Genomic DNA, 9,832 nt, shown 5'->3' with positions numbered 1-9,832 from the left:
GGCTCTTTTTCAGATATATAACTGATGAGGCTACCATAGTCTATGTAGGATGAAGTGTGGTCATTGTTCTTCCCATGCTATTGGTTTGGCTGGTAGTTTTTGGTGTTGTTGTTGTTGGTTTGGATAGGTGCTTTTCCAAGATTTTGGTTGTTGTGAGGAGGAAAAGCATTTTGATAGATCTGTAAACCTGCATTGGGAGAGGTTTGGGCGCCAACGATGATTTCTTTTTGATCAATGAGGTCATGTACATAATCTTTCAGTTTCATGCATCTAAGGGTAGTGTGACCTTTTACCCTATGAAATTTGCAGTACTCATTATCTTTGTACCATGCAGCTTTGGATTGGCCTGGGTCAATTTGCTGGGTAGGAGGAAATTTGATGATGTTTTCCTTAGTCAATTTCTCAAAAATGACATCCAATGGCTCACCAAGGGGTATATAATTTCTAGGTGCAGGTTGGAATTTGGGCTTTTCCCTGCAACTACATTGATGGCATTAGCTTGATTGCTAGACCCTTGGAAGTTGGGTCTTGGATTGTGGTTTTGGTTATTCTGCTGTTGGTAGTTGATAGCTTGTTGATTGTTTGGTTGATATAGTGGGTTGGACTGATTTTGGGAAGGACCAACAATATTCACATGTCTCGTATCGATAACCCCATCTGTTGCAACGTGCTTGTTTTTGTTCCAATACCTAGACTTGTCATTGGAATGTGTTTGATTTTTGTTGGCTTCCTTGCAAATCTTGACCAAACCATCTTTAATGAGTCCTTGCTCAAGGATCATTCCTTTCTCTATGATATCTTTGTAGGTCTGGATACAGTTCATGGTCATGTGGTGAGCCAAGCTAGGATGGGCATTATCAATAAACATTTTCACCAAATGGCGCTCTAGCAAGGTGCAGGATATGTGGGTGGCAAGGGTTTTCCATCTTTGCAGATATTCGGGAAGGCTTTCTCCACCTTTTTGCTTAGTGTGGACAAGATCAACTACTGATAGCTCTGTTTCAACAAGATGAGCATATTGGGCTACAAATGCCTCAGATAATTTAGTAAAATTTTTAATTGTGCCATAGGGGATTCTATAAAACCATTCAAGAGCTGGTCTGGACAAGCTTTTGGGAAAGAGATGAAGAGAAAGATGTCATCGTATGCCACTTCTTGGAAGTGCATGTAAAATTCTTTGATATGTGTGATAGGGTCTCCTTTTCCTCTAAATTTGTCAAATTTGGGTGTCTCAAAATGCTTGGGAAATGGTTTCATGGTAATGGCTCTGTCAAATGGGTAAGGACACACATTCTCAAACTTGAAGGTTTTTGGATCATTTCCCTCCTGGATGTTTTTCAAAGCTGTCTTCACGGCTTCCCATTTTGAATTAATGGGTGATGGCTGGGGTGCCCCCAATGTAGGAGTGCCCTGAGGTAGGTATGTGCTAGATGGGGCGATGGAATATGGATGTCTTTGAGGTATGGGCTAGTAGGGATTGTACATGGCTTGGGCAACTGAATGGTAGATGATGGGTTGCTGAGGTGGAGGTGGCACATATTGCTGCATGTGTTGTGATGCTTGTTGTTGATATTGGATTTGAGATAGGGATTGAGGGATGTGGGCTAGCTATGGGATAAATGGATTGCTTTGTGGAGGTAAGGTATAAGATGATTGTGAAGCTTGGGGAAAGGATCAGGGAGCTTGAAAAACTTGACTTTGGATTTGAGGAGTTTGACAAATATATGTGGGTTGTGCCCCCATTTGGGAAGGTATCTACATGGCAAAAGAGGCCAAGTAATTGGTGGTTGGTGGTGGTGGATTTCCTCCTAGAAGTGGCATAGAAAAATAGTTGGTAATAGGAGGTAATGGATTAGTTGGTGGTGGAGGTGGTGGGAATTGAAAGTTTGAAAATGGAATTGATGGGGTTTGATAGCTTGGTGGCTGGATTTGAAAGCTTGGTAGAGTGGTGGTAGGAGCTTGGGTCACTTGAGAGCTTGGCAGAACATTGGTAGTAGCTAGTGGGGTTTGATAGCTTTGTGGAGTGAGGGTAGTAGCTTGTGGATTTGTGGCTGATGGCACTGAGCTCAGTGGAAATGATGGAATTGTGCTCTGAGCTAAGGTAAACAAGCTAGGGGTGATGAAAGGTTGATTACTTGGTCCCATGGGTGGCATCCCAGTTGTATATTGCTAAGGTTGGCCAAAGATACTAGTACTGATTTGGGAGATGGGTGGATATGGAAGGCTAGGTTGGAGAGCAGCAACAACAATAGTGAAGGGACTTAATGGTGAGGTGTTTTGGGAAAAGGGGGTTGGGCTGGAGTGGTATGGACCAATGGTGGAGTGGTGGTGGCTGGATTGGCTTGCAGAAGGGAGATTTCAACTTTAGTGGAGGTTGGTATGTTTGGGTCTGTTGGATCATATGGGGTGGGTTGAGGCTCTTCTTTTGGCACATATTGAGGATAATTTGAATCATAAGAGCCTATTGGGAGTGGTAGTTGTCCAAACAATGTGTGAGATGGATCTAATAAGGGAGGAGGTCTTCCAAAGTGGAAGGCTCCTATGTTGTCCTTTCAAAAGTTAGCCATGATTATTTCTTTGTTCTTGTCTATAATGGCATTCACCAATACTACATTTCCTAGTTGGGTCATGAAAGCTTCAATGTCAGTAGGTGATGGTATAGTGTTCTCTGGGCTGAAGGATGGTTGACTGCTCAAGGGGAGTGAAGCTGTTTGATTCAAATGATAGGGCTCCATTGTTTCTTTCTTCTTCTTGGCTAAGCGAGTGATGGGTGGCATGAAAATGAAAAATGTTCCTAGGGATGAGATGCAACAATGCTGATGGATGCAAAAGAGGAAGGCTTTTCTATGCAAATGATTTCCTAGGTTGAGGCAAAGCTATATGAAAAAACCTAAGGAGGATTGGGTTGGGGATTCTAACTTCAAAGATATGTTGCCAAAGCATGAAAGGTCTGCTTTCCTATGTGCAAGCTTGGTGGTGATTGTGTCAACTTAAGGATAGACTGATGATCCTTTAGGAAGAACATGAGATTGACCACTTGTGGATCCCAACCTTTAGCTCAAGGTGATGAGGGATAAAAAGTGACAAAGCTAGATTACCCTAGACAAAGCTCTATCAAAGGGATAACCTTGGTGAGATTGGTGGATTTGGAAGATGTTAGGAATGGCAAACTTTTGGCAAGGTGACAACAATTTTGAAGGCTTGGATGTGAATTTTTTGGATTGCTAGCTAGATGGTTTGGTTCTAAATGAGATGGATGAGCTATAATGCTTAAGGGGAGGACTAAAGATGGCTGGCTTACTTACAAGGATGACTCTAAAGGGGAGCTTATGCAAGAAGATGTGGAGAAACAAGGGGGTCTAATCATAGAAATCATGCCTAGTTGGTAATGCATAAGCAGGGTTAACTCCTGGATGTTGGCTAAATTTGATAGTGCGATCTAACCATGCTTTTTGAAGGGCTTCGTCGGCAGCTTTTTCTTCTGCTTTGTGGAGTTTGGCAATTCGAGGGCTTGGTGTTACTTCCTTCTTCTTAGCTACAATTTCTTGGTATACCTGAGATGGCTTGAGTTTGGCTTTGTGAAACTTCTGTTTGGGTTTGGGTTGTTCTGACATAAATTCCTAAATCTGCTTGGCTTTGAGAGATCTTGATTATTTTTCTTCAACTTGTTCAACTTCTAAAATAGAAAGTGACTACGCTAAGTGTGCCCTAAGCTAGGATCGACCAAGTTTGGCAAATATTCATTCAACAAATAAAAAATCAAGCAATAGATAGAAACAACTAGATAGAAGTATTTGATTCTCAGAATGTGATACTTGCCCCAAGGAGTGTGTATGTTTTACAAATGTTTTGATCAGTCACTTCAAACACATTAACACCCTAGATGATTGTCTGCAAGGCTGACAGTTGGTTTAGCTAGGGAGTCCTCGATATACCCAAGGTACATGAGGCCCAAATCCATAGATGAAACCAAAAAGATGTCACACAGCTGAGAGGAGCGGTAACCCACTTCTCCTCTTTCACTTCTCAAGGCTATAAAGTTCCTTGAGGATTAGCCCGAGTGACAAAATCTTGATTTCAAGAGAGGTGTCTTTGGATTCACCTCCCAATCTTTATACTCTGCTGGAACGCTGGAGTTGAGATCATCCCAAGGGGTGATGAAATCCCCAAGCAAGCCTCCTAAAACTTAAACAAGATTTTGGATCCTAATCTTATGCACCCAAGATGGCCTCGAAAGACAACAAGGGGAGAGAAGACTTGGATGATCTTGGGCTAAAAAACATGTTTGTTCTTTTACCAACTGACTCTTATGTGTGCTGATCTAGACTTTGCAAGCACTCTTGTTTAAGATGCAAATGTTCAATTCCAACTTTGAGATGCACCAACAAAGAAAAATCGATCAAAGAATGCGAACAAGAAGAAGAGTTAGGGTCAACAAGAAAGTAAACCCACGCGCCCAGAGTCCCTCCACATCAAATATCAATTAATTTCCTTTAAGGCATTCAAGAGTTGGTGTGATTTTGTTTTAAGCCCAAAACAAAGATGTGTGATACTCGATTGTCAAGCACGCGCCCGAAGCCCCTCCACATTAAGATTTGTTCAATTTTTTCTATGCCCAAATGAAGTTTTAGTGAGACTAATGCTCATTCAAGAGATTTTCTAACTTAGAAAAACTACTAAAAACCCAAGTGAGTGGACTTTGATTTGCGTGGAGCACTTAACACCTTCTTAGGTAGACCAATCCCCATAGATGGCACTGAGATTGCAACCAATGGTTAAATTGATGGGTGATTAAAGAGGGTGAGTCCAACTACAAACTCACTCAAAGCGTCTTTAATTAGTTTTTGTAACTTAGAAAATTTCTAAAATGTGGATTCTTTTTATGCCCAAAATTGAAGTGTGAGATATTGCAATGGTTAATTGATCCTTTGCATTCAAGATTGAGATTGTTTGTTTTAAGCATGCATTATAAGAAAGGTTGATTTTAATCCATGGCATTCAAGATTATGTTTGAGCAACATTCATTCAAAGGAAAAATGTTTAAACATTCAAGTTTGTTTTAAGAAAAACCTGCAAAAAACATGATTAGTTTTGTTGCTCCAACCTGCAATGCGACAAAAAGAAATTGATTAGTCACCCAAAATATTTCAAAATGAAAGCTTAACTATGGAAAACAAAATTTAATTTTTTTTTTGTTCTTTTTGATATGCGTAAAAATGCTTAGAATGGTCTATATCCTACGGAACCACTAAAATTCAAATTTTGATTTATACTCTTTTTAAAAAAAAATTATAAATATGATTATGATTATGATGTGATAATGAGCATAAAGATATGATGAGAAAACCTGCAGAAAACTAGTTAGAATAAAAACATGCACTAGAAAATGTTAAAAAATTGAACCAAGTAGCTATTAGAGTGAACCCACGGGTTAAGAACACGTTCCCGCAGTCGCGAGAATGCGAGAACTGTTAGCGAGAATGCGGCAAATGTGAAGTAAACTTTTCGTCAGATAGACAAGGTGATCCCGCTGGAGTTCCTATTTGTGAGAATGACAATCCCGCTAGGAATCTGGATCACGAGAATGACAGGAAAAATTGGTGAAAACTTAAAATAAAAAACTAGGGAGCTCGTTTTGAACAGAGCGATCCCACTGGTTTGTGTTTTTTACAGTATTCTCGCAATGCAAGAATGATTTCACAAGAAAATTAATGATTACAGATGAAAATAATACAGTTCATGTTCCCGCAAGCGAGAATGACAATCTCGCTATTCTCAGGCACATTCCCACAATTGGGAATGACGATCCTGTTGGAGGATTAGTTGGTGGGGATGCAGAGCCAAGTGCAGGATATGTGGCGAAGGCTGATTTGTGATGAAGTGTGAACTCGTGGTCACGGGTTCGAATTCCTCTCAAAGAGTAGCAACATTCCCGCGTCGCAGAATCACATTCTTAGGGTCGTGAGGATGCAAAAAAAGTTTTATTTCTTAAGGTTGACTGGGTCAAAACCACTTATAGGGTTGTATGTGCATTCCTGTGGCAGTCAATGGTATCCTGCAAGCAAAAACCACAAGACAAAGACACAAAATTTAAAGAACAAAATGTTAGTTTCCCATGGTTAGTAAAAACATGAAAAAGTATGTGAAACTAAAAAAATGGAGATTAAAATGACCCTTGCGGGCTCCCACCGAGTGTGCTAAAATGTATGTGAGAAAATATGATAGCAAGTAATACTAATCTATTCAAAAACAAAAGCATTAACTTGCATAAAAATCATAACATATGAGATAGACAAAGTGAAACCCTCAAATGAGAATATGAACCATGGAATGGCTCTCCCAATGAGGATGGTCACTTGATTTAGGGATGAGTCTATTATGTAGATTTGGAATATATGCTCAAGTTTCAAAATAGCTTCAATAGATTTGGGATTTTTGGTGTGGATGATGGCTTTGATATAGATTTGGCTTCTCAAACTAGCATTATAACTTTAGCTCAAGGATTGTGATGAAATGGCTTGGGAGGGGATCTAATTTATAGGCCAAGGGCTTAAGGGATGGAGGGTTAAGATGCAAGGAGAGATGAAAGCTTATGGAGGGCTCAGATTGCATGAGAGGAGAGCACATGGATTGTGCTTCCTTACAACCAATCGGGGAGTGACACATGTCACAGGGTGAGTGGATGGAGGAAAGGGCAAGGATGAGTCAACAAAGGAGGCTCAAGGCCTTAAATGGCCTTCATAATGGCTTGTAAGAGCTTTTAAGGGCATGCAAGAGCATTGAAGGCTTTGTGGTTGGGATAAAGTTTTATGGTTGGGATATTTTGAGGGAGGAGACTTTGATTTGGCTTAGGAAAGTCTTAAGCTCACTTAGGGAATGTGACAAGGTTAGGGGGGGATTAGGCTTGGTTTAGGATTAGATTAAGGATGTTAGAGATGTGCAAGTGGATGGCATTCATGAGGGTGGGTGAGTTAGTGGCTAAGCTAGGTTAGTATGGGTGGATGGGGTGGATTAGGCTAAATGGAGGATTTAAGATAGTTTAGGGGTTATTAAATTTGAGGGCTTTATTTATCAAATAGATTTATTTAATAAATGAGGGTTTTGAAATTAGATAGGAGAATAGGATTAATTGATAAATAATGGTTTATTTGATTTATCAATTAGGACTGTAGATGATTAATTAAATTAATCAGCTAGGGGATGACAAAAGGATTAATTAAATTTAATTAATGATGCCTTTAGAGATAGCTAAATAAGATTACCAAAGCAATGTAATCAGATTTAGGTGTCTACACAATGTATCTACCCCATATCTCATATCTCTTTTAGAAACTTCTCCTATAATCCACTTTCAATTCACCTAACAATGGTTTACCTTGAATTCTATGCCACCAACTCATCAACCTTATCTTCCACCTAGTTCACACAATCTAAGAAAACAAACTTGTTGGCTTAGATTCATCGAATCCATGATCTTTTAAATAATGTAGTAGCTCAACATTATCAAGCTTCTAATGCGCAACACATACTACATTTCTCAACATCCATTGTGAAATTACTCAACAAAAACTAAAGTTTATTGGTGCTTGGCATCAACTAAACTTTACTTGGCATCCACTGTTCTACTTGGCATACACTAGAATAAGCATTTACTCTACTTGAATTGATTTTCTTCTTGACTTTCTGTATCCTTGTTCAGCACCTACTATCCACTTGGTCAAACTTAGCAGACAAACTTTGTGTAACTTGCTCTTCTAAACTTTCTTAGTGTAACTAGCCTTTGAAACCTTAAGTAGATTATCAATTCATCATATCATCACTATCTTAACTGATCCTTGTACTTCATTACATGATCATAACTCAACCTTTCCTCTAGGTGCTATTATTACATCTTTTGATTAAATCCTCTTCATCAATCAAATAAGTGATAATACTTGAATCTTATAAGCAGTTGTCTTACTAGCAAATGGCAGGTTTGACATTAGTGACAAAATAATGATTAAAACACATAGTCTTATTCAACAATCTCCCTCTTTCAACAATCTCTCTCAACAATAATCTTTTCAATCTATTTTCAACAATCTCCCTCTTGGGCATTGATGGCAAACCAAATGGTAAACATCTTTCTTCAACCAAACTAACTAGGTTTGAATAGTAGGACAATACCAAAAATAAAATAATTCCTTGTATTGAAATCTCTCCCTCTCTCAACAACTTCCATCTTTTGAATAGGTTACAAAAAAATTTCTTATAACTCCCTCTTACTATATCTCCCTTTGACTAGGTAAATCTTTTCTCTCTTGATCAACAAGTGTCTCTTTTAGTAATTATCTCCCTCTTAGGATCAGTAAATTCTTCCTTTTTGACAACAATCTTTTGATATAATCTTCCTTGATTAGTAAAACTCTCCCTCTTTGAAAACAATGCCAAATACTTGTCATCTTTAACATGGCAAATAAAATTTTTCAATTTCTTCAGTTTCTCCCTTTGTCACCTTGGTTGTGACTAATTTGAAGTTTTATCTCTTTGATTACTTTAGGTAGCTTCCTAAAGTAAGATCCTCTGCATCAATGTGTAACATATGAACATCAACTTGTTTGATGCAGGGCACTCCTCTTGTTACTTAGATAGCCTTTGATAGGGGTATCACCCCTAGTTTACCTCTTAGAAATTCATGAGCATCCTTAGATAATGCTTTTGTGAAGATATCAACAATTTGTTCTTTTGTGTTGACATATTCCATCTTCACCTCTTTATATTGAACTAACTCTCTCAAGTAATGATACTTGATTGCAATGGGCTTTATCTTTGTGTGCATAATTGGATTCTTTGATATATTGATAGCACTAGTACTATCACAATAAAGTATCACTGGTTCTATGATCTCTTCCTGCATACCTTTGAGTAGCTATTTGATCCATACAATGTTTGTGCAACTTACAGTAGTAGCAACATATTTAGCTTCATTAGTATATTGTGAAGTGCAATTTTGTTTCTTGTCAGTCCATGTAACTAGTCTCTTTTCTAAGAAAAATGCTCCTCCTCTGGTGCTCTTTCTGTCATCAATGTTTCCAACCCAATCAACATTAGTGTAGGCTCTCAATTCAATTTTTTTTATTCTTCTTGTAGTATAGACCAAACTCTTCTATTCCTTTCAAATATCTCATTATTCTCTTCACAGCCATTAAATGATTCTCCCTAAGATTAGCAAAGAATCTTGCAACTGTCCCTACAGATAATGTAATATCAGGTCTTCTATGTACTACGTATTATAATTTGCCAATCATAGACCTACACAATGTTTGATTCACCTCAACTGAATCATTATTCTTTAACAACTTATGTCCTGTCACCATAGGTGTACTTACTGGTTTGGAATCCTCTAATTCAAAAGTCTTCAATATTTCCTTGACATATTTTGATTGAGTGATGTATGTACCATATTTCATTTGATATACTTGCAACTCCACAAAAAAATTGATTTCTCCAAACATAGACATTTCAAATTCTTACTTCATCTGATTTGAAAAATCCTTCCATAAAACATCTTAGCCTCCAAATATGATATAATCAACAAATATTTTAGATAAAAAAAATTCTTTTCCTTTATCTATCTTAATGTATAGATTTTTGTTATCATTAGTCCTTTCAAATCCAATTTTCACAAGATAATTATGAAGTCTCTCATATCATACTCTTGGTGCTTGTTTCAAACCATATAAAGCCTTGTGTAGTCTACATACAATGTTCTTATTGTTAACATCAAAAAAACCTTCTAGCTATTCTATGTAAACATTTTCCTCTAATATACCATTAAAAAATGTAGATTTAA

At 37.9% G+C, this 9,832-nt stretch overlaps 1 pseudogene; it reads right to left on the bottom strand.

Annotated features, from left to right (window-relative positions):
* Positions 1-6,044: 6,044 nt before the first annotated feature.
* LOC149580047 (protein trichome birefringence-like 6) overlaps positions 6,045-9,832 on the bottom strand; it is an 80,302-nt pseudogene continuing 76,514 nt past the window's right edge.

This window comes from Cupressus sempervirens, chromosome 1 (genome assembly GCF_028749045.1).
Source record: "Cupressus sempervirens isolate cs-2001-9-10 chromosome 1, ASM2874904v1, whole genome shotgun sequence".
Taxonomy (NCBI): domain Eukaryota; kingdom Viridiplantae; phylum Streptophyta; class Pinopsida; order Cupressales; family Cupressaceae; genus Cupressus; species Cupressus sempervirens.
The sequence above is the reverse complement of the archived record's forward strand: the minus strand, read 5'-3'. Positions and strand labels throughout refer to the sequence as shown.